Source organism: Phascolarctos cinereus, unplaced genomic scaffold (assembly GCF_003287225.1).
Source record: "Phascolarctos cinereus isolate Bilbo 61053 unplaced genomic scaffold, phaCin_HiC Scaffold_1;HRSCAF=81, whole genome shotgun sequence".
Taxonomy (NCBI): domain Eukaryota; kingdom Metazoa; phylum Chordata; class Mammalia; order Diprotodontia; family Phascolarctidae; genus Phascolarctos; species Phascolarctos cinereus.
Window position 1 is genome coordinate 200,756,203 of NW_027555514.1, and position 26,153 is coordinate 200,782,355.

The window sequence follows — 26,153 nt, forward strand, 5'->3', positions numbered from 1 at the left end:
AATTCATCAAGGAAACATGTGAGTTTCAGTAAGATACAGAAAATAAAAAAGCGACCAGAGACTTCAATATGCCTCTCTGATTTGGATAAGTCAAAAAGAAAGATAAACAAAAGAGAAAAGTGGAAACAGAACAGATTTCTGGAGAAACTAGAGTTAAAAGACTTATGGCATACTCCATATTAGAGAGGGAAAAAATATACATATTTCTGATCACCATGTAGCACTTTTATAAAAATTTATGATATACTATGGCACAAAGACATCTCAAACAAATGAACAGACCAAGATGGAAACTTAGAATGAAATCTAAAATGAGTGGGTTAAGGAACAAGTCATACAATTAAAAACTACACAAAATTAAAATAATAGGACTAGACTTAATGAAATCTTTAATAAGAACGAGTCAAAGAATAAATTATAGCAATAATTGCTACAAATCATATCAACAATTGATAGGGATAGCTACGCAGCAAAAGGAATAGAGCACTAACCTTGCAGTTGACCCTGGAAAAGTCACTTAACCCTGATTGCTAAGAAAGAAAGCAAAAAGGAAAAAACAAAAGAGAGAAAAAGAGAAAAAAAGAGAGAGAAAGAAAGGATAACTAGATAAAGGAAAATAGTAGAAGCAGGAAAAAATCTAATATAAACTGATTTTTTTCTGAGAAAACATTTTCTACTAAGGAATTAGCAAAGAAAAAAATAATTGTGATCATCATGGATTCATAAAAGAATTCTATCAAAATTTTAAAAAAATTACAACCCATACTTCACAAATTACTCTCAAAAATGGAGAAAACACCCCGCCAGAATTCCTATATGAGATAAAACAAACCTAAACCACAGAACACAAACAAAACTATAGTCGAATGTCATTAATGAATACTGACTGAAAAAATTTAAACAAAACAAAATCCTATCAAAACAACAGCAATTCATCCAAGAAATCACAAATTGTACTCATGGGGGATTTATACTAAGGATGTAAGTATCAATCAATATACAGTGAACAATCAATATGATTAATCATATTAAAAAGCAAAACACCCAAAACCACATGATCACATCAGTGGATAAAGAAAATACTTGTCACAAAGTACAAGACTCTTTCATGATAAAAACCCTACAAAGACAAGCACAGAGGACCTTATCGAAATATCTTTAAAAACATCTATCCAAAAGCAAAAGTATCCCCCTCTCAGAACTAGATAAATCTAACCACAAAATAAACAAGAAAGAAGTTAAAGAGATAAATAGAATTTTAGAAAAATTAAATATGGTTAATCTTTTTTCTCAGCGGTACTGGTACCTACACAAAAACTGACCATGTGTGAGTGCATAAAAACCTCACAATCCAACAAACAAAGGCAGAAACATTAAATACATCCTTTCATATCATGATACAATAAAAATTACATGTAATAAAGGGCCGTGGAAAGACAGACTAAAAAGTAATTGCAAACTAAATAATCTAATCCTAAAGAATGAGTGGATCAAACAAGAAATCATAAAAACAATAACTTCATCAAAGAGAATGACAATAATGAGACAACATACCAAAATTTATGTGATGCAGTCAAAGAGATCCTTAGGGGACTTTTTATATTTCTCAATGCTTACATGAATAAAATACAGAAAGAAGAGATCAAGGAATTGGGTATGAAACCGAAAAAAAAAAAAACTAGAATAACAAATTTAAAAAACCCCAATTAAAAACAAAATTAGAAATTCTGAAAGCCAAAGGAGAGATTAATAAGACTGAAATTAAGAAAATTAGTTTTAAAAGCTGGTTTTATGAAAAAAAAATTAACAAAATAGATAAACCTCTGGTTAATTTCATTAAAAGAAATAAGAAAAACAAATTACCAGCATCAAAAATGAAAAACGGTGGATTGACCACTAATGAAGAGAAAATCAAAGCAATAATTAGGAGCTATTTTGCCCAACTATATAACAAATTTCACAATCTTAGTGAAATTGATGAATATTTACAAAAATATAAATTGCCCAGATTAACAGAATAGGAAATAAAATACATAAACATAGCCATTTCAAAAAAAGAAATTGAAAAAAACCACCAATAAATTCCCTATGGGAAAACCTCCAGGGTGAGATGGATTTACTAGTGAATTCCATCAAACATTTAAAGAACAATTAATTCCAAAACTATATAAAATATATGGGAAAATAGGTGAAGAAGCACTCCTACTATATTTTTGTTTTATTATACACTTATAGTGCTGATATCTAAACCAGGAAGAGCCAAAACAGAGAAAAAAAATTAGAGACCAAACTCCTTAATTAATATACATGCAAAAATGTTAAATATTAGGAAAGAAATTACAACTTATCTCGAGGGTAATACACTGTGGCCAGGTATGATTATTCAATATCGTGCTGGAAATGTTAGTTATAGCAAAAAGAGAAGAAAAAGAAATTGAAGGAATTAGAAAACTCAAGGAAGAAACAAAGCTATCACTCTTTCTTTGCAGATGATATGATGATATGCTTAGAGAATCCTAGAGAATCAACGAAATAATTACTTGAAATAATAAACATCTTTCACAAAGTTGTAGAATATAAAATAAATCCACATAAATCATTGCCATTTCTATACATTACTAATAAAGTCCACCAGCAAGAGATAGGAAGAGAAATTCCATTTAAAATTACTGTAGACATTATAAAATATCTGGTTGTCTAATTACCCAAACAAAAGCAGGAATTATATGAACATAATTACAAAACACTTTTAACACAAATAAAGTCAGATCTATATAACTGGGGAAATATCAGCTGCTCGTACTTAGGCCAAACTAATATAATAAAAATGACAATTCTACCTAAATACTTTACTGATTTAGTGCCATACCAATAAAACTACCAAAAAATTATTTTATAGAGCTAGAAAAAAATGCTAACAAAATTCATCCAGAAAAATAAAAGGTCCAGGGGCAGCTAGGTGGTGCAGTGCATAGAGCACCAGCCCTGGATTCAGAAGGACCTGAGTTCAAATCCAGCCTCAGACCAAACACTGGACACTTACTAGCTGTGTGACCCTGGGCGAGAGGAGGGGAGGGGAGAGGAGAGGAGGAAAAAAAGAAAAAAGAAAAAAGTCCAGAATATCAGAACTAATGAAAAGAAATGCAAGTGAACCGGTCTAGTGGTACCAGTTGGTACTGCCTAAGAAATAGAGTGGTGGATCAGTGGACTAAATTAGGTAGGCAAGACACAACAGTCAATGATTATACTAATCTACTATTTGATAAATGCAAAGACTCCAGCTTCTGGAATAAGAAATCTCTAACAAAAACTCCTGGGAAAACTAGAAAAACTTATGGCAGAAAATGGGCACAGACAAACATCTTATACCCTATACCAAGATGAAGTCAAAATGGGTACAGGATTTAGAAATAAAGACTGATACTATTTAAAACAGTTTAGGTTTTGAAGTTTATTCAAACATCTTGTGCTTTGTGGTTGAGAATTATTTCATATGTGAAATACAAATGCTTTAGTTTTAAAATTTAGAAGAATAAATATAAATGGCATGTATTGTTTGATTTGGTTACACATAGTAGGGTATCAGGAAATGCTTGTTTCATTGACTGATTTTAAGTGTGTTCCAAAGTGTACCTTAAATTATGTGCAGGAGTGACTCACATTGTTTGTCTCTACTGTATCAGTGATGGGTATGTACTGTAAAATTTGCCAAAGAGATGCAGCAAAGAAAGATGCTGCTATAGCAGAAAGAGCACTGGGTTTGGCTCCAGAGGACCTGAGTTCAAATAAACCAGCTCTGTTACTGGTGAGCTGTGGGATCTTGGGCAAGACACTTAATCTCTCTAGGACTAGGACTAGACCAGATTGTCTCTAAGGTCTCTTCCAGCTTTAAATCTTGTGATCCTATTACAAATTCTTAGTAATACCCACATGATCAATTTTTCTAGAAGGTGCCACGTAAAAAGCATATTTTCTTTAAAAACAAACAAACTTTAATTTATAGTTGTGCATGGATAGTGTTTTGCCCCAGTCCTTACCTCTGGGCAGTATGAAAAGCACTGCTTTCTGAATTATTGCCCAGGTGTCACAGACCCATGGTGGTATGAAGCACAAGCTGTGGAGTCAGAGGATGAGGGTTCAGATCATGCCTCCCATGCTTCTGGTGTGACATGCAAATTACTTAACCTCCCTGGGCCTCAGTTTCCTTTTCAGTATTAGATAGTTTCTCAGGTCTGTTCCAGCCCTTGATCTGTGATTGCCATGATCTTGTTCCATACGTGTCTAATTCACAGCTGTGGATACTCCAATCTAGTTACCAAGATAACTGGATGGAGGCAGTGAGGTGACTGAGTAGATAGAATGCTGGACTTGGTCAGACCTTTAATAGCTGTGTGACCCTGGGCAAGTCACTTGACCTCTCTGCCTCATTTTCCCTAGCTGGAAAATGGGAATAAAATGTCACCTACCTCACAAGGTTGTCATGAGGATCAAATGAGATAATATAAGCGAAGCACTTGGAAACTTTGAAGTGCTATGTAAATGGCAGTTATTGATTTTGATGTACTTCAGTTGGCCAGGCTACATACAATAAAAATTTAAAGCAAAAACCACAAAACAGAAAATCCAAAGTGGCATCTGGCTCCTGACACCTGCTGAAGCTGTTCCTGCCCCTTCCTAGCACAGCCTCTACTCACTGTTTACCTTGGCTGTAAGCCACCAGAGGAAACAACATTGAAAATCTGGTGAGCAAGTTTCCTTGTCCATCCCACCCAAATCATATTTGTGAATCACATATTGCGTCATTTTTCACCAGTCTTGGAAGCAACAGGGGATTCTCTCTGGTTGGTCAAAGTTGGTAAAGTTTGCTATGGTTGTTTGTTTTTATTGAGGAGGCTTTTGCAGTATTTCTGTCAAGTGGGACAGATATGTTAATACATTTTACTTTGTTCTTAGCTTTTCAAAGTCGCAGGCAAAGCATTTGGTTTCTTTGTCAGAATTTGTTGGTCTTTTGCTATAACTTTGTCTCAGTACTGCTTGTAGGAATGAATTTGTAAAATGGTCTTGGTTTATGCTTTTTGTATTCATTTCTCCATCAGTAACAATAATACTAACAATAACTTTCATTTAGTGTTTTCATTTTTTTCAAAATGTTTCCATGTCTTCGTGTTTTTGCATTATCTATTGTAAGCTTTTAATATTCTGTAAATTAGTAACACTAGTATATTTGATGGTATAATCCATAATAAATAGTCAAGGTAGCAGATACCTCCTCATATGTCCAGGTGTTTCACTAGTCATCATTTTATCTTCAGCATCTATGAACAGACAAGTTTTCCTTTATTACACATTTTTCCCCATTCTTCCCTGAACCATGCACACTGTTCAGTGGAGACATTTCCCCCCCTTGACCTCACAAAGAAGTTTGTTTTGCAGCTCTTCTTTTGTATTATAATTGCTTAAGTCTCTGTTCTTTCCCTTTCTTAAACTGTAAGCTCTGCTGAGGGCAGGGATCTGGACTGTGTCCCCCAGTGGAGTCTGGGCTCCCCACACCCCACTTAGTATAGTGCATTGCAGAAAGGTACCTAACAAGGGTTTTTTGAATTGAATTATTATTGCTCAGGTAAACATTGTCTTAAAATAACTAAACTAGACCTTTGGTAGCCAAGTAGATTATCTATTCTTGGAATTGAAATCTCCAGGTGAAAGGACAGATACTTAGATACACCATACAGCCTTCTAAATTGAGGCCAATATGTTATATGGTCTACACTCCTTGTCTGGCATTCTCAGTCTTCCCTGATTTAGCCTCCAGTCTTGTCTCCCATACATCCCTTTCACACACTCCGTGTTCCATCCAAACTGGACTAACCTGCCATTCCTTGAATGTGTCCCATGATTTTCTGCTTCTCTCTGCTTTTCCTTTTCCCCAGGATTTTTCTATTCAGTTTCTTCCCATTCTTTAAGGCCCAACTCAGATGCCACCTCCTTCATAAAACCTTTTCTCATTCCCTCAGCCAGAAGTAATTTCTCCTTTTTCTTAACTTTCAAAACAGTATCTACTTTTCTCATTGTACTTTCACATTTTACTTTGCATTATTAATTACAATCATTTGTAAATATGTCTTAACTCCCCTACTGGACTGAAAGTTCTGTGGGAGCCAGAGTCATCCCTTGCATCCCTTGATGCCTACCACAGTGACTTGTTCATACTAGGCTCTCAGTAAATACCTGTTGACTGAATATAGACTGAATCTTCACCTCCTTGAGATAACCACCTCGATGCATATAAATGCCACCATGAGTAACCAAGATGGCAGCGACATTTGTCACATACAAAATGAAGACTTTTGTGGTAAAAATCATTTCAGGGTAAAATTACAATTACTCTTCACTCCTCTCCCCCCCACCCCTCGCCCCCTGCTGTCTTGGCCTGATGACTTTACATGAAAAAGATGGTTTTAAAAGATATGTTCTGCAATGTGAAAAGTCAACAGACTAATCCTTTGTTAGACTAAGTCAAGGAGAAAGACTCCTAAGTTCAGACTCTCCAAAGAAAAATGACCCATTGATACCCGGCTTCCCTATGGCTTGAATTTGGAAATTGTTAGCAAGAGTATGCTGATTGAGTTTAATTTTCATGTTGAGAGAGAGTGAATTTCTCAAGTGCATGGACAATTTAGGACTTTCTAGACCATAGTTTATACCTTCAGTTACACTTGGAAGCAAATAGGTAGTCACTACATACAGTTGAGTACTGGTTTAATGTATACTCTAACTTGCATCATCGTTGGTCAAGCAACTTCTATCTGTCTCAGCCACAGCATCTGGCTGGTCTTCCCAGGTAGACCTACATATACTATGTTGTATTGATCCAACTTAAAAGTCGTAAAGGTGATAGAGAAGACAGAAAACATGGCATTCCCTATACCTGGTGCTTTGGGGGAGAAGGTATTTGTTTTATAGCAGGACAGTTTTAACCTTCATTCCCAAACTGTGAATTACAAAGGCTGTAATATCCCTTTATGTGATGAGGCTGAGGTTACCTCTGCCCCATTTTCTTGATACTTCATTATACAGACACACATATATATGGAGCTCAATGTTCCCCAACTTTGATAGTAAGATCCTGGTGATACAGAAGTATATTCCTCTCCTTATTTATTTAAATCAGTACTAAACAACCAGGTAAGAGGCCCGAATTGCTAACATCTTGTCATGTCTTTTTTTTTTTAAGCTATTTTGTGTTTGGGCCTAGATTATGCAAAATGAATTGTAATACTGAAAAGTCAGTTTTGTTTGGATCTGGAACCTTTTTTTTTAATTCAGAACTTAAATGGCAAAAGAAAAAAAGAAAAAAGAAAGAGAAAAAAGGAATTTCCTTGCATGTAGCAGAACACAAAAAGAATTTTATATGAAAGTATGAATCTCCACTTCATACTTCTTTGCTAAAGAGTATAATAAACTGTATGTCTTCCAAAATAGTCCTGCTCCCCATCTCATCCCTCTGCCAACCCCAAGATAGCGTACATTCTGAATATCCTTTCCCCTAATCTGCCCTCCCTTCTATCTCACCCACCCCCCTTATCCCATTCCTCTTCTTTTACCTGTAGGGCAGCATAGCTTTCTATACCCCACTGCCTGTATTATTTCCCAGTTGCATGTGAAAACAATTTTTTAATATTTGTTTTTAAAATTCTGGGTTCCAAATTTTCTCCCTTCCTCCCTCCCCACCCACCCTCATTGAGAAGGCAAGCAACCTGATACAGGTTATATTTGTGTAGTCATGCAAAACACTTCCATAGTAGTCATGCTGTAGAAAAAACTAACTATATTTCCCTTCATCCTATCCCGCCCCCTGTTTATTCTGTCTTTTGATCCTGTTCCTCCTCAGAAGTATTTGCTTCTGATTATCCCCTCCCTCTCCACTCTATCATCCCCCCTGCCCCCGTTATCCCCTACCCCCTTATTTTCCCGTAGGGTAACATAGCTTTCCATACCCAACTGAGTGTGTATGGAATTCCCTCCTTAAGCCAATAAGATTCACTCATTCCCTCTCACCTTCCCACACTTCCCTTCCACTGTAAAAGCCTTTTCTTGTCTGTTTTATGTCAGATAATTTACCCCATTATACATCTCCCTTTCTCCTCCTTCCAGTATGATCCCCTCTCACCTCTTAATTTTATTCTCCAGATATTACCCATTCATCTTCAATTCACCCTGTGCCTTCTATCTATCATTCTATCTGTACATAATTGTTTTTCCCCCCAACTACTCTAATACTGACAAAGATCTCATATCATCTTTCCATATAGGAATGTAAATAATTCAACCTTAATAAAGCTCTTATGATTTCTCTTTCCTATTTACCTCTCCATGCTTCTCTTGAGTATTGTATTTGAAAGTCAAATTTTCTATTCAGCTCTGGTCTTTCATCAGGAATGCTTGAAAGCCTTCTAATTCACTGAATCCATTTTTTCCCCCTGAAGGATTAAACTCAGTTTTGCTGGGTAGGTGATTCCTGGCTATAGTGCTATCTCCTTTGCCCTCCAGAATATTATATTCCAAGCCGGTGGTCCCTTAATGTAGAAGCTGCTAAATCCTGTGTTATCCTGACTGTGTTTCCACAACACATGAATTGTTGCTTTCTGGCTGTTTGCAATATTTTCTCCTTGCCCTGGGAACTCTGGAACTTGGCTACAGTATTCCTAGGAGTTTTCTTTTGGGGATCTCTTTCAGGAGGTGATCAGTGGATTCTTTACATTTCTATTTTACTCTCTGGTTTTTGAATATCAGGGCAGTTTTCCTAGATAATTTCTTGGAAAATGATGTCTAGGCTCTTTTTTTAAATCATGGCTTTCAGACAGTCCAATCATTTTAAAATTAACTCTCCTGAATCTATTTTCCAGGTCAGTTGTTTTTCCAATCAGATAATTCACATCGTCTTCTATTTTTTAATTCTTTTGAATTTGTTTTACAATGTCTTGATTTCTCATAAAGTCACTAGCTTCCAATTGCTCCATTCTAATTTTTAAGGAAGTATTTTCTTCAGTAATCTTTTGGACTTCCTTTTCCATTTGGCCAATTTTGCTTTTTAGGGCATTCTTCTCCTCATTGGCTTTTTGGACCTCTTTTGCCACTTGGGTTAGGCTATTTTTTAAGATGTTATTTTCTTCAGTATTTTTTTGAGTCTCCTTTAACAAACTGTTGACTTATTTTTCATGATTTTCTTGCATCACTCTCATTTCTCTTCCCAGTTTTTTCTCTACTTCTCTTACTTGCTTCTCAAAATCCTTTTTGAGCTCTTCCAAGGCCTGGGACTGATTCATATTTTTCTTGGAGGCTCTGGATGTAGGAGCTTTGACTTTGTTGTCTTCTTCTGGTTGTGTGTTTTAATCTTCTTTGTCACCAAAGAAAGATTCTCTGGTCTGCCTATTTTTTGCACAGTTTGCTCATGATCCCAGCCAATTTGTTGAGTTTTAAACTTCTTGTTAAAGCAGTAGTCTGCTTCCAGTGTGGAGAATGCACTGTCCCAAGCTTTGGGAGTTTTGTGCAGCTGTTTTCAGAGATACTTCTAGGGACCTGTAACTTTTCAGTTCTTCCAAGGTGGTACTATCAAGGTCGAGGTGTTTACTCCCTTTCTGGTCTATGAGCAAGCACTCTTTTCTGCCTTGGAACTGTGAGGAGGGTTCCCTCTCCACTATCACTACAAGCTCCACCATGCCAGTGTTCAGCCTCACCCCAGGATCACCACCCAAAACTGTAACCCATATCCAAGCACAGATAAAGCAAGAGAATCCTGCCTCAGCTCCAGCAAAGAGATCCCTGCAATCCCCTCTGATCAGCTACTCAATTCCGCCTCAGTCTGTGGGCCAGAAGCTCTGGAAGCAGCCACCATCCTGGGGCCTTGTGGGGACTGAGCCTGGGACTGAGCTTCTCTCTCACTGCAGTCACAGACTTTTCCTACTGACCTTCTAAGTTGTCTTTGGCATATGTGGGTTGAGAAGTCTGGAAATCATCATACCTGCCTGAGATTCAGTCCTTTAGGCCTGCTCCAGGTTTGCTAAGCCTGATCTTTGACTGAGTGCCCACACTGAACTGCATTTCTCTCCCATTCCAGCGCAATTCTTTCAAATCAACCATCCAGGTTGTCCTAGCCTGGAAATTTGTTTCATTCTTTTTGTGGGTTCTGCTGCTCTAGAATTTGTTTAGAGCTATTTTTTACAGGTATTTGGAGGGCTTTGAGGGAGAGCTCAAGCAAGTCATTGCTTTTACTCCACCATCTTGGCTCTGCCCCCTGCAAAAACTTTTCAGTTTCAGAGGGCTGGATTTTCAGGACCCTCTCTGACATCTCAATTTAGAGTCCTAAGGCCTTCAGACCCCTTGGGCCTAGGGTTTCTCGATCTCAGTGCCACTGGTCCCTGCCTGCTTCTGTTCCACAGAACCTCTCAGGTCCCTCACCGTGGAGCTTTCTTGGGGACCCTCCACCATTGCTGTCTCTAGAGTACAGAACCTTTCAGGATAACACATGTCCTGGGCCATTCTCTGTTCCCATTGCCTTTACTTGATTGTTCCCTTTCTTGTCAGATGCAGGCTTTTGCTGACTTCTTTTGCAGTTCTAGGATGGAAAAAGTCACTAAGATTTTATAACCCTATCTGGTGGGAACTCTAGGGTTTTTTCTAGATGAAGGATGTGAGTGCTAGACAGTCTACATCCCCTTCAGGCCACCATCTTGGTCAGAAGTCTATCAGTGCCATTTTATTTGCTTCTTGGAATGCTCTCCCTCTTCATCTCTACCTCCTAGCTTCCCCTGGCCACCTGTAAGACTTTGCTCAAAAACTACCTTCAGTGGGAGACCTTTCCTGATCTCCAAGCTGCTACTCCTTTCCTTGCCGTATGAAAATGTTTTCCCTCTACATGTTATATATTTTGTATATACCTAGTTATTTATACACAGTCACCTCCTCAGAATGTAAGCTCTGTGAAAAGAGAATCTTTTGGGGGGAAGGGGGAGCGGCTTTTTTTTTATTAGATCCCCACCACTTGGCACTATACCATGTTTCCAAATTATGGCAAAATAGCAGCGTGGGAAGACTGCTGGACCCAACAGACAATATGGACCTGGGTTAAAATCCTCTCTCTTACCCTTTCTAACTCTGTTACTATGGCCAAATCATTTCAGTTTCCTGAGTCTCAGTTTCCTCCTGTGTAAAATGTGGATAAAAATATCTTAGGTATCTATGTCAAAAATGGAGACGAAATGACAGGTTTTTAACTTATTTTATAAATATTAGTTATTATTATTGGTAAATTTTAATGTAGAAATTATGGTCATCTTAATTTTTTTAACTTCCTTATGACTTATCTTCAAATGCTCCCCCTATCTACTATCAGGGAATCCATCATAAATATTTATTAAGCACTTATGAAATATGCCAGGCACAGGTAAAAGACAGTTCTTGCCCTCTAGAAACTCATTATCCAGTGGGCCAAATAACATACAAACAATTGTATACAAACATGATATAGGATATAATCAACAGAAGAAAAGCACTGTTAAGAGCCTTCCTGCAGAAAGCAGAATTTTAGCTGGGACTTGGAGAAAGCCAGGCAAACCATAAAACAGAGATCAGGAGGAAGCATGGGACATAGCCAGTGAAAAGGGCCAGAGATGGAAGATGAGAGTGGTTTATTCCAGCAACAATAAGGAGGACAATGTCACTGGATCACAGAGCATATAGTAGAAAGAGAAGAGGGAGCAAGGTATATATGTTTAAGAGAACTGGAAAAATGTAGTGAAGGGGGTTGGGTTATAAAGGATTTTGAATGCCAAATAGAGGATTTTACATTTGATTCACCCTGGAGGTAATAGAGAACTACTAAAGTTTACTTAATATAAGGGATGTGACATGCTCAAACTTGCACTTTAAAAAGATCATCCAGGGGCAGCGAGGTGGTGCAGTGGATAGAGCACCAGCCCTGAAGTCAGGAGGACCTGAGTTCAAATCCAGCCTCAGACCAAACACTTGACACTTACTGGCTGTGTGACCCTGGGCGAGTCACTTAACCTCAATTGCAAAAAAAAAAAAAAAGATCATCTGGATAGCTGAGAAGATGAACCGGAGTGGGCAGAGACTTGTGGCGAACAAAACAAGCAGCAGCCTGCTGTAAATAGTCCAGGCATGAAATGATCAGGGATTGTACTAGGGTAGTAGAAGTATCTGAAAGGGGCATCTTACTTAAGGAAGTAAAATCTGAAGGACCTGGCAACAGATTGGATCTGAGAGTGAGAAAATGAGGAGACAAGGAAAACACCAAAGTTGCAAGCCCTGGTATCGGAGAATGGTTAAGCTTAGAAGGAAGAGGGTTTGGAAAGAAAGATGTTAAGTTTAGTTTTGGCCATACTGAGTTCAAGATGTTTAAGAAATGTTCAGTTCAAGATGTCTAATATGGAATTGAAGCAGGTCAGCAGAGATATTATGGATGGATAAGCACATTTGTAAATCATCAGCATAAAGATGCCAAAGAAGGGCAACGAAATGTTTTATTGCTATAAAATGAGCTAAAATTGGTAGGGTATGAAATTAGGTGATAAATCAACTTTCTTTAAAATATTTATTTTTTTAGTCCTGAAAATCAAAAATATAACAGATAGGATCAACAAATGGAATTGATATTCCCTTGTACTATCTTAATTTTGATTTAATGTTTTCTCTCTGATTTCCCATTAGAGAGGGAAATTAACCATATTTATTCTGACTTTTTCAATAAAAGCATGCCACCTGGTGTCAAAAGAAGAAAATAACAGAGTCAAGGACTATTTCTGTTTTTGCTTAAGACTCGATAAGAATTAATGAGGTATGAAAGAACAGCTTGAAATTCAAAAAAAATAATAAATGTATAATGAAATTAGGACGGACAATCATTTAAAAATTTTAGGTCCTCCATGTACAAAGATATTTATAGCAGCTAAACTAAAAATTGGAAATTAAATAATCTAATCCTGAAGAATGGGTCAAACAACAAATCACAGAAACAATCAATAACTTCATCCAAGAGAATGACAATAATGAGACAATATACCAAAACTTATAGGACCAAGCCAAAGCAATTCTTAGGGGAAGTTGTATATCTCTAAATGCTTACATGAATAAAATAGAAAAGAAGGAGATGAATGAATTGGGCATACAACTACAAAAACTAGAAAAAGAACAAATTAAAAATCCCCAATTAAATATCAAATTAGAAATACTGAAAACCAAAGCAGAAATTAAGAAAATTGAAATTAAGAAAACTATTGAACTAATAAATAAAACTAAGAGCTGGTTTTATGAAAAAAAAATAGATAAATCTTTGGTTAATTTAATTTTTTAAAAAAAGGAAGAAAACCAAATTACCAGTATCAAAAATGAAAAGGGTGAATTCATCACCAATGAAGAAGAAACCAAAACAATAATTAGGAGCTATTTTGCCCAATTGTATTCCAATAAATTTGACAATCTTAGTGAAATGGATGAATATTTACAAAAATATAAATTGCCCAGATTAACAGAAGAGGAAGTAAAACACTTAAATAACCTCATCTCAGAAAAAGAAATTGAATAAGCCATCAATGAACCCCCTAAGAAAAAATCTCCACAGCCAGATGGATTTACAAGCAAACTTTATCAAATATTTAAAGAACAATTAATTCCAATACTACATAGATTATTTGCAAAAACGCCCGAAGAAGGAGTCTTACCAAATTCTTTTTATGATACAAATATGGTGCTGATACCTACATTGGGAAGATTCAAAACAGAGAAATAAAATTATAGACCAATTCGCTAATGAATATAGATGAAAAAATTTGAAGTAAAAAAAATTACAGCAACTTATCACAAGAATAATACACTATAACCAGGTAGGATTTATACCAGGAATGCAGGGTCGTTTCAATATTAGAAAAACTATCAGCATAATTGATCACATCAACAACAAAACTAACAGAAACCACATGATTATATCAGTAGATGCAGAAAAGGCTTTTGACAAAATACAACACCCAGTCCTATCAAAAACAGTAGAGAGCATAGGAATCGATGCAGTCTTCCTTAAAATGATAAGTAGCATATAACTAATATCTTCAGCAAGCATTATATGTAATGGGGACGAGCTAGAAGCATTTCAAATAAGATCAGGGGTGAAACAAGGATGTCCATCGGTTACCATCACTTGTTCAATATGGCACTGGAAACATTAGCTTTAGCAATAAGAGAAAAAAAGAAATGGAAAGCATTAGAATAGACAAAGAAGAAACAAAACTATCACTCCTTATAGATGATATGATGGTATACTTATAGAAAATCCTAGAGAATCAACTAAAAAACTAATTGAAATAACAAACAACTTTAGCAAAGTTGTAGAATATAAAATAAACCCACATAAATCACTGGCATTTCTATATATTACTAATAAAGCCCAACGGCAAGAGATAGAAAGAAGAATTCCCTTTAAAGTTACTGAAGATACTATAAAATATTTGGAAGTCTAATTGCCAAAACAAACCCAAGAACTCTATGAACACAATTACAAAACACTTTTCACACAAATAAAGTCAGATCTACATAATTGTAAAAAAAAACCATCAGTTGCTCATGGGCAGTCCAAGCTAATATAATAAAAATGACAATTCTACCTAAATTAACTTACTTATTTACTGCTATATCAAACTGCCAAAAAATTATTTTACAGAGTTAGAAAAAAATAACAAAATACATATGGAAAGGACAAAAGTTCCAGAATATCTGGGGAATTAAAAAAAATGCTAGGGAAGGTGGCCTGGACACACCAGATCTTAAACTGTTAATACAGTTGAAGTTGGATCAGTTCACAACTCTACCAGCAGTGCATCAGTGTCTCAGTTGTCCCATATCCCTTCCAACAATTATCATTTTCCTTTTGATAAGTGTGAGGTGGTACCTCAGAGTTGTTTTAATTTAATTAAATAAAGCAGCAATCAATAAAAGTACTTGGTACTGGCTAAGAAATACTGGTGGATCAGTGAAAAAGGTTAGGTACACAAGACACAGCAGTCAATGACTATAGCAATCTACTGTTTCATAAACCCAAAGACCCCGGCTTCTGGGATAAGAACTCACTATCTGACAAAAACTGCTGGGAAAACTGGAAAAGAGCATGGCAGAAACTAGGCATAGACCAACAGCTTATACCCTTTACCAAAATAAAGTCAAAATGGGTACATGATTTGAATGTAAAGGCTGATACTGTAAGCAAACTGGAAGGGCAAGGAATAGTTTACCTGTCAGATTTATGAAGAATGAAATAATTTATGACCAAACGAGATGCAGAACGTTACGAAATACAAAATGGATAATTTTGATTACATTAAATTGAAAAGATCTTGCAGAAATAAAGCCAATGCAACCAAGATTAGGAGGGAAGCAGAAAACTGGGAAAGAATTTTGCAGGAAGTATCCCTGATAAAGGCCTCCTTTCTAAAACATATAAAGAGGGGCACAGCCAGGCGGCACAGTGGATAGAGCACAGGCCCTGAAGTAAGGAGGACCTGAATTTAAATCCTGCATCAGATCAAACAGTTGACACTGACTAGCTTGTGCGAACTCTGGGCAAGTCACTTAACCCCAATTGCCTTTAAAAAAAAACACAACATATAAAGAGCTGAGTCAAATTTCTAAGAATACAAGTCGTTCCCCAAATGATAAATGGTCAAAGGATACGAACAGGCAGTTTTCAGAAATGCTCCAAATCACTACTGATTACAGAAATGCAAATTAAAACAAGCCTGAGGTAACACCTCACACTTATCAAATTGGCTCATATGATGCACAAGGAAAATGATAACTGTTGGAGGGGATATGTGAAAACTGGGACACTAATGCATTGCTGGTAGAGTTGTGAACTGATCCAACCATGCTAGAAAGCAATTTGGAACTACGCCCAAAGGGCTATAAAACTGTGCATACCCTTCGATCTGGCAATAACATTACTAGGTCTATATCCCAAAGGGATCGAAAAAGGGAGACAGGGTAGGAAGATGGTGGAGAAGACCTACTTGTACAAAAATACTTATAGCAGCTCTTTTTGTGGTAGCTAAGAATTGGAAATTGAGGGGATATCCATCAACTGGGGAATGGCTGAACAAACTGTGGTATAGGATGATGGAATATTATTGTGCTATTAGAAATGACAAGCAGAATGATTTCAGAAAAACCTGGAAAGTTTTATATGAACTGATGCAAAGTGAAGTGAGCAAAACCAGGAGAATACACAGTAAGAGCAGTGTTGTACAATGAAGAACTGTGAATAACTTTGCTATGCTCAGAAATAAAACGATCCAAGATAATCCCAAAGGATTCATGATGAAACATGCTATCTGCCTCCACAGAAAAGTCTCAATACAGACTGAAGTATACTACATTTCATTTTCATTCCTTCTTTCATCTTTTTTTTTTGTTCAAGTCTTCTTATACAAAATGACTAAGTGAGGATCCTGGGAAGATGGCAGAGGTAGGTCAGAAAATTTTAAGCTCTGAAGACTTTCCCCCACAAAAGAGATAAAATAGCACCTTAGGGCAAATAAAGTTTGTGTAGGTGGGGGAGAATAAATAAGAATGGGGGCACAAGAGGGGTCTTCCTGGGACAATTAGAGATGATCGGAAGGAAAATCCCACAATAAGGTTTGGTCTCTGTGAAGAGTAAATGCCTCCAGGTTAGGGTCCACTTTAAACAAGAGGCAAGCCGTGCAGTTTGCACCTGTGCCACAGGGAGCTGCAGGGGTGAGAAGGAACCAGGCTCATGCCCTGTGAATGCATGAGTAGTGGGGCACGACGCTCGTGGCTATGGGCACTTACTTACAGGAGGCTGGAGGTTTGGCTTTGGTTCCAGGATAGAGGAGAGAACTGAAGATCTGGGTCAAAAGGCTCCATCCCCCCATACCTGAAGGCTAGAGGTGATTACAAAAATTAAGCTATTACTATAAAAAAATGCACAGGCAAAGAAGAAAGAATCCAACCAAAGAAAGTTATTATGAGAATTGAGAAGACCAGGGTTCATCTTCAGAGGAGGATATTGAAAGCAAAGAAACTTTCTTCTACCCCAAAGAGTAACATCAAATGATCACCTGCCCAAAAAGAATGCATAAAAGAACTTTAAAAAGGCTTTAAAAATCAAACAAGAGAGCTGGAGGAAAAAATTTAAGGAAAAAAAAAGAATCCAAGAAAAACAAGGTTATGAAAAGAAAGTCAACTATTTAGAAGAGGAGATCCAGAATCTTTTTTTTAATATAAATTTATTATTAGTTTTCACTATTCGCTTCCACAAGTTTTTGAGTTCCAAATTTCTCACCCCTCCCCCCACCCCAAGATGGCATGCATTCTGATTACAACTTCCCCTGGTCTGCCTTCTCTTCTATCTCTCCCCCCTCCCTTCTCTTATCTCCTTCCCCTTCTATTTTCCTGTAGAGCAGGATAGACTTCTGTACCCCATTTCCTGTATTTCTTATTTCCCAGTTGCATGTGAAAAAAATTTTTTTAAAATATGTGTTTTTAAAACTTTGAGTTCCAAATTTTCTCCCTTCCTCCCTTTCCCATCCACCCTTATTGAAAAGGCAAACAACTGAATATAGGTTGCACACGTGCAGTTATGCAAAACACTTCCTTAGCAGACATGTTGTGAAAAACTAACTCTATTTCCCTTAATCCTATCCTGCCCTCCCATTTATTCTATTCTTTCTTTTGACCCTGTCCCTCCTCAGAAGTATTTGCTTCTGATTACCCTCTTTCCCAATCTGCCCTCCTCTCTATCACCCCCTGCTCTCTTGTCCCCTTCTCCCCCTATTTTCCTGTAGGGTAAGACAGATTTCCATACCCAATTGAATGTGTATGTTATTCTTCCTTAAGCCAAATCCTATGAGAATAAGATTCCTCATTCCCTCTCACCTTCCCCTGTTTCCCCTCCACTGTGAGAGACTTTTCTTTTCTGTTTTTTTTTGTGAGATAATTTACCCCATTCTACCTCTCCCTTTCTTCTCCGAGTATCATCCTCTCTCATCCCTTAATTTTATTCTCCAGATATGACCCCTTAATCTTCAACTCACCCTGTGCCCTCTATCTATATATACATACATACAATTTTTTTCCTTCAACTACCCTAATACTGACAAAGTTCTCATGAGTTACAAATATCATCTTTCCATGCAGGAATGTAAACAGTTCAATCTTAATAAGTCTCTTATGATTTCTCTTTCCTGTTTACCTCTTCATGTTCCACGGAGTCCTGTATTTGAAAGTCAAATTTTCTGTTAGCTCTGGTCTTTTCATCAGGAATGCTTGAAAGTCCTCTATTTCACTGAATGACCATTTTTTCCCCTGAAGGATTATACTCAGTTTTGCTGGGTAGGTGATTCTTGGTTGTAATCCTATCTCCTTTGCCCTCCAGAATATTATATTCCATGCCCTGTGGTCCTTTAATGTAGAAGCTGCTAAATCTTGTGTTATCCTGATTGTGTTTCCACAGTACTTGAACTGTTTCCTTCTGGCAGCTTGTAATATTTTCTCCTTGACCTGGGAACTCTGGAATTTGGCTACAATATTCCTAGGAGTTTTCCTTTGGGATCTCTTTCAGGAGGAGATCTGTGGATTCTTTCAATTTCTATTTTGCCCTCTGGTTCTACTATATCAGGGCAGTTTTCCTTGATAATTTCTTGAAAGATGATGTCTAGGCTCTTTTTTTGATCATGGCTTTCAGATAGTCCAATAATTTTTAAATTCTCTCTCCTGGATCTATTTTCCAGGTCAGTTGTTTTTCCAATGAGATATTTCACATTGTTTTCTAATTTTTCATTCTTTTGGATTTGTTTTACAGTGTCTTGATTTCTCATAAAGTCATTGTATTCCAATTGCTCTATTCTAATTTTTAAGGAAGTATTTTCTTCAGTAATCTTTTGGATTTCCTTTTCCATTTGGCCAATTTTCTTTTTAGGGCATTTTTCTCCTCATTGGCTTTTTGGACCTCTTTTGCCATTTGGGTTAGGCTATTTTTTAAGGTGTTATTTTCTTCAGTATTTTTTTGGGTCTCCTTTAGCAAGCTGTTGACTTGTTTTTCATGATTTTCTTGCATCACTCTCATTTCTCTTCCCAGTTTTTCCTCTACTTCCCTTACTTGCTTCTCAAAATCCCTTTTGAGCTCTTCCAAGGCCTGGGACTGATTCATATTTTTCTTGGAGGCTTTGGATGTAGGAGCTTTGATTTTGTTGTCTTCTTCTGGTTGTATATTTTGATCTTCTTTTTCACCAAAGTAAGATAATATAGTCTGACTCTTTTTGCTCTGCTTGCTCATGATCCCAGCCAATTACTTGAGTTTTAAACTCTTTGTTAAGGTAAGAGTCTGCTTCCAATGTGGAGAGTGTACTGTCCCAAGCTTGGGGTTTGCAGCTGTTTTCAGAGATACTTGTAGGGACCTGTAAATTTTCAGTTCTTCCAAGGTGGTATGATAAGGGCGAGGTGTTTACTCCTTTCCTGGCCTGTGACCACAAGTATTCCTTTCTGTCCCGTAACTGTGAGGAAGGGTTCCTCTCCACAGCCACTACAAGCTCCACCATGCCACCGCTCCTCCTCACTCCAGCACTGCCGCCCAGAACTGTGACCCAGATCCACACACGGGCAAAGCAAGACATTCCTGCCTCAGCACTGGCAAAGAGATCCCTGCAGTCCCTCTCTGATCAGCCACTGGATTCCCCCTCAGTCTGTGGGCCGGAAGCTTGGGAAGCAGCTGCCCCCCCCAGGGCCATGCTCTTGGGGAATGGAGCTGAAACCCCGCCTTCCTCTCTGACCACCGACAGAAACAGACTTTTCCCACTGACCTTCTAATTTGTCTTTGGTATTCAAGGATTGAGGAATCTGGAAACCTCCACAGCTGCCTGCGATTCAGTCCTCTGAGGCCTGCTCCAGGTTTGCCAAGGCCTGTGCGCCCACACTGCGCTGCGCTCCCAGCCCGGCGTGATACACCTTTCTGATCAATCATGCAGGTTGTCTTGGGCTGGAAATCTGTTTCACTCTGTCTTTTCGTGGGTTCTGCTGCTTCAGAATTTGTTTAGAGCTATTTTTATGAGTATTTGGAAGGGTTTGGGGGAGAGCTCAAGCAAGTCACTGCTTTCACTCCGCCATCTTGGAGATCCAGAATCTTAAGGAAGAAAACAACACCTTTAAGATTAGAATTGGGTAAGGCAAAGACAGAGAAATTACAAGAGATAAAGAAATAATTAAACAAAATATGAAGATGAAAAAATAGAAGAGAAAGTGAAACATCTTACAAGAAAAACAACTGATCTGGAGAACAGAACAAGAAGAGGAAACATAAGAATAATCGGACTACCTGAAAGCAATAACCAAAAAAAGAATCTTGATACAATAATACAAGAAATAATTACAGAAAATTGTCATAAAGTATTAGAACAAGGGAGGAAAGTAGAAAGAGAAAAAATCCATCAATCACCACTTGAAAGAGATCCTATGAGGAAAACTTACAGGAATATTATAGTCAAATTCTGAAACCCCCGCTGAAGGATAAAATGTTATACGTAACATAAGAAAACAACAACAACAACAACGATTTAAATATGATGGTGCCACAATTAGAATCATACAGCAGAGACACTAAAGGACTGTAGGTCTTTGAACACTATATATCAAAGAGCAAAAGAACTGGGGCTCGGGTAGAAAATATCATACCCAGCAAAGTTAAGCATAATCCTGAATGAAAAAACAAATGGACATTTATTTGATCAACTGTCAGACTTTCAAGACTTTGTTTAAAAAAACCAACAATCCAAAACCTGAACTTAATAGAAGATTTGACATATAAGAGCCAAAAGAAACATAAAGTACATACCAAAACTGATTACAAGGGATTCAATAAGGACAGACCCTTTACTTTTTATATATGTAAACTGTAAAAATGTATATCTAAAATTGTCATTAGTAATCGGGTAGTTTGTAAGAAAGATTGGGGTAGACTTGAATATAATGTGACTTTAAAAAGTTAAACTATCTGGGAACTGCTAAAAAGAGTAATTATTTTATACAAATTAGGTGCAGAAGGAAGAATCTATATAGAGGAATTAAGATGGTGGAGGAGGGCTGGTAGTTTTGGTAAACTACTTTCATAGGCAATGGGTTTAAGAGGAAACAATGTATATGTATCTGAAGAGTATAAAAGTCTTCTAAATTCGGAAGAAATAAAAGAGGATAGGGAGAGGGAGGGAACAAGTGAGGGATCTCTAGAGGGGAGGGTGAGGGAATACGTCATAAGAGGCTTCATACAAGGGTGTTTAGATTTATGGGAATGGGACAATGGCGGGGGGGGGATCCTTGGAGGGAAGTAGGCTAAGTAACAGGAGGGCAAGGTAGTGGGTAGAAGTAAAAAAAAGGAGTCAAGAGAGATAGGAAAGGAGATATGCACAAACATAAAAACAAAGTTCAGGAGTAAATTTCTTAGGAAAAGTATATGTCTATATATGTATATGTGTGTATATATCTATATCTATATAAAAATATATCTGCACTTAATTGTAGGTAGTGGGGAATGCAGAAAAATGAACAAAGTAGAAAGGCACAGCAGAGAATAAAGGAAAATTTACAAGGAAGCAAAGAAAAGGTGGACAGCTCTCAACACAATGTGTAGTATTTATTATACAGGCTTTCTGGACACGAAAATTTATCATTACACATTTTGAATCCTCTCATGTTCTGCTATGCACATAACATGCTTTTTTTTTTCTTACTTTGTGTTTAAGTTCCAATACTTAAGTTCATGATACTTTTTTTTCTTTTCTCAATTCTGTATTTGTGTTCTGGTATTTGAGTCTAAAAGAAAAAATTTTTTTAATGTAATTGGGGAACATTTAACAAAATAAATTTAAAATGCAATACAAAAATATGACTAATATGTAAATGTTTTACATTACTGCACATGTATAACCTACATAGGATTGCTTACTCTCTCAAGGAGGTAGGGTGGAGAGGGAAGGAAGGACAGAATATGGAACTCAAAATTTTTTAAAAATGTTAAAAATGATTTTAACATCTAATTGGGGGGAAAATATTGTTTAAGGAGAAAAAGAAATACAACATCAATATTAATGTCCAAGGTATGAATACTGAAAGAGCCTCAATTTACACATCAAACTGTGCCATCAGTTTACTTGTAAAATGGCTACTTCAAACAATGAAAAGTATTTTCCTTTAGAAATGTTATTTTTGTAATTAATTCTTAAGTTAGTCCAGAAAAATCTAATTAACCCTAAATTTACTTGAAATCAACTACTATAATAACAAATCCATAGGGTCTACCCACCATATATAACAGTTTCCATGCAGAAATTTTTTTAAATTTCTCTTTAGAATGACAGAATCATCACATCTTCATCTATATCACAGTTTTGGGGTAGTTTTCTGAGGTTTTGTTTTTGTTTATTTTTAAGTTATTAACAATGTAAAACAGGCAAGAGGCAAAAAAGGCTACAACCAGTACATCTGACCCTTTCTTTTTCATCTGTATCCCCACTGGGAAAGATGTGCATCAGTAATAATGAAGGATCATTAGGTACAAAGATTTTTGACAAAGACACACACACACACACACACACACACACACACAGACTTAATAAGTCTCCTGAGCATTTTGTCAGATGAAGAGGATGGGCCATCTCAATGATGACAAGATATGCTGGGGAATGCAGGTGGAGATGATGTCTTCAAAATGGTTAATTCCTACACTGCTGTGACTGTCTGTAACCCCTTCTGAGACTTCCTTTTGCTCTATTTTTAAACAATTCATTAATGCCCTTTAAAAAAAAATCACTGCATCTAATTTTCTCCTAACTTTCTCCCCTACAACCAGAAAAATAAAAACCTTTTCTTGTGCCAATAAACAGCTGTACAAAACAAATTACCAAATTGGTTGTCTGAAAATGCATGCCTAATTCTGATCACCTCTGTGCCAAGACTACTAATAGAAATCACTATCTTTTAGAGTAAGTCAGTAAAAATGGATTTATTAGGCTTTTACTATGCACCTGGAACTGCATTAAGTACTAGGAATACAAAGAAAGGCAAAAATACAGCTCTAAAGGTGCTCACATTCTAAAGGAGATCACTGAATTAATTGGTGATAAACCTTAATCTTTAACAGTGTTTTCCTTTACAATGTTGAAGTCATCTTGTAAATTGTTAACCTGGTACTGTCTACTTCATTCTACATCAGGTTCCTACAACTCTTCCCAGGTTTCTCTCAAATTAAACTCTTCCATATTTTATTATGGAGTAATTATGTTCCATTTTATTCATATACCATAAATTTCTCTGATGAGAGCCCACTCTTTTCCAGTTCATTTTTGTGTTCGCCAATTACAATGTATTTTTCTTGAAAGCAAAGATTGTCTTTCCTGCTTGCATTTCTATATCAAATTTGTATTTGCATACCACATGCTTAGCACAAAGACTAGCACCATTTGTATTCTTGTTTTTATAAATTTTATAAACATACCAATTTTCTAAATTTCTATATACTTGGATATCTGACCTTGATAAGAAAAATTTGCTGCGAAAGTTTGTGCAGAAACTTTTCAATTTTATGCAATTACAACTGTCCATTATTAGCCTATGATGCTCTCTACTCGTTGGTCAAGAACCCTTCTTTTAGTTCTCCCTTATTGTTCTTCTAATTCCTTATTACATAAACTTTTGCATCAAGGTTTATCTAATTGGAGCTTATTATCTAAAGGTACATGTTACATATAGGGTATTAGTTTAAATTTCATTTCAGCTAGAAAATATTAGTATATTTTTGTAGAGTAAGTACTCTAGAATTTGGCATCTTTGAGTTACTTTTATATTTGTTTCAAAAAGAGAAAACAAAATTGGAAGCAAAGTTGGAAACTGAGGTAAATGAGGCAAACTTTTTTTTAAACCCATATCTCACTCATGTGAGAACTTCTTAAAGGTGTACATAAGCTGAAATTCTGCAAACTAAATAGAAGAAAAACAGAGGCAATTTTATATGTTGGTCTCTTTTCATGAGATTAAAAGAATTATTATGGATTGGACAACTTTTTAGTGATGATCCTTCCCTACTTTTATCACCTGGTAGCGAGACTCATGATGACAGACATTTCCAAATTCAGCTATGGACAGAGGAAGGACTACAGTTGGACCTTTACAAGGGCAAGGCACTAGAAATCCAAAGACTAAAAACAATCAAACAAACAAACAAAAACCCACCAAACCATTCCTTCCCTGAAAAAGCTCATATTCTATCTGGGGATATAACATATACAAAAGCAAAACAAAAGTAATTTGAAAATGAAGAGGAGAACAGCAAAGGTGGCAATATATGAGGAAGCAATACAGCCCAGCTCTCTCCTACACTATTCCAACAAAGATCAAGGAAGAGTGACAAGTGGAGGAGTGTTAAGCAAATTTTATAAGAAAAAATTGACATTAAGTTTACAGTGCAAGACCAGAATAGGGAGACCAACAGAGGCTGGGGAAGCACTGAGGAGGGGATTGAACCCAGAAGGCCCACACCACAGAAGAGATTGGTCCAGGGCTTGTAAGTTGTACACCAGGATAAGGAGTAGTCCAGAATCCAGCACTGGAGGCCTAGAGGCAAGAACTGGGCCTCAGGTTGTGTAATGCAGAAAGACTAGGAACAGAAATGAGCATCAGTTCTATGGTCCTAACCATGGAGGAAATTTCAGAGTCAATCCATTGGGATGAAGAAAGAGTTCTGAAAAAAACCTACAAGCCTGCAGTTCTATTACTCTGAACCTGCAGAGCCTGCCACTTCTCCAACAAGTGATAGGGTCAGCAGCAATTATTAGAGATCTAACAAGGGGCAAACATGAAGTTATGCCACTCAGACCCACATCAGAATGTTTGTTGTTTAGTTCTTTCAGTTGTGTCCAACTCTTCATGACCCCATTTGGGGTTTGTTGGTTTGGTTTTTTTTTTGGTAAAGATACTAGAATGGCTTGTTATTTCCTTCTCCAGCTCATTTTACAGATTTTGAGGGAACTGAAGCAGAGTTAAATGACATACCCAGGGTCAAACAGCTAGTGTCTGGGGCCAGATCTGAACTCAGAAAGGTAAGTCCTGCTGACTCCAGGCCTGGCGCTGCCACAGCAGGGTGAGGCACTTCTAAAGCTTAGGCCAAGAAGTTATTAGACTTTACTCTAGATCTCACTGTTAACAGTATGCTGAAAGTTTATAGGTCCCTGGCCTGAGTTGCCAGCAAGACTTCCAAAGAACACACAACTCATTACCCCAAAGAAAAGAGCAACAGTACTCTAGAGAATTACAAAGAAGACCAAGCAAGCCTCCAGTATTCCCCCCAGAGGTGCACAGAGTACACAGATTGGCCCTAGCACAATGTCTCAGTTCAGGAAGAAAGACCGGAAGAATGAGTAAACAAAAAAAGACACTCACAATAAATAACTGTTTTGGGTTCAGGTATGCCCAAGATGCAAACCCATGACAATAGAATAACTGCACAATATTCTGCAAGCAAAGCCTCAGAAATACAAAATGAACACAAGATCTTGGTCACTATTGTTTCTGGAGGAAATAAAGCAAGAGTATAAAAATAATACTATAAATGAAATCAGATCTCACTAACATCTCTGGTTCCTTGATATATACAATTCCTGGAAGGGCTATAAGGCTTGTTACACAAACTTTATTCAAGGAAATTAGAGTCTGTATATATAGCCAGCATTTCTCTTGATCTCTTCCTGTCTCTTTTTCTTACAGGTTTGGTCAAAGGGCATAGTACAGGTACTAAACTTAAATTAAGTTATCCTTAATGTTATCTGTTAGCCAACTAGTACCCAGGACAAGAAGAGTTAATACTTTATCAAGTAGGTATCATCAATTACAGAACAAAGGCCTGATTCATGTTAACCTTCTTGACAGAAAAGCAATCTCTATAGGAAGTTAAACTTATCAACAGAGTCTGACCAGAGGGACATACAACCTTCTAAAACAAAATTTTTCTCATAATGTTGTGGAAAAAACATCGTAAAGGCAAAAATTTCCTTTAAAGGATTTTCCCCCTTTTTTCCTAAAACATTCATAAT

At 36.9% G+C, this 26,153-nt stretch overlaps 1 protein-coding gene across 7 annotated transcripts in view; it reads right to left on the minus strand.

Moving 5' to 3' along the window:
• ARID2 (AT-rich interaction domain 2) overlaps nucleotides 1-26,153 on the minus strand; it is a 221,431-nt gene that overhangs the window by 129,220 nt on the left and 66,058 nt on the right. The gene's annotated exons all lie outside the window — the stretch shown is intronic.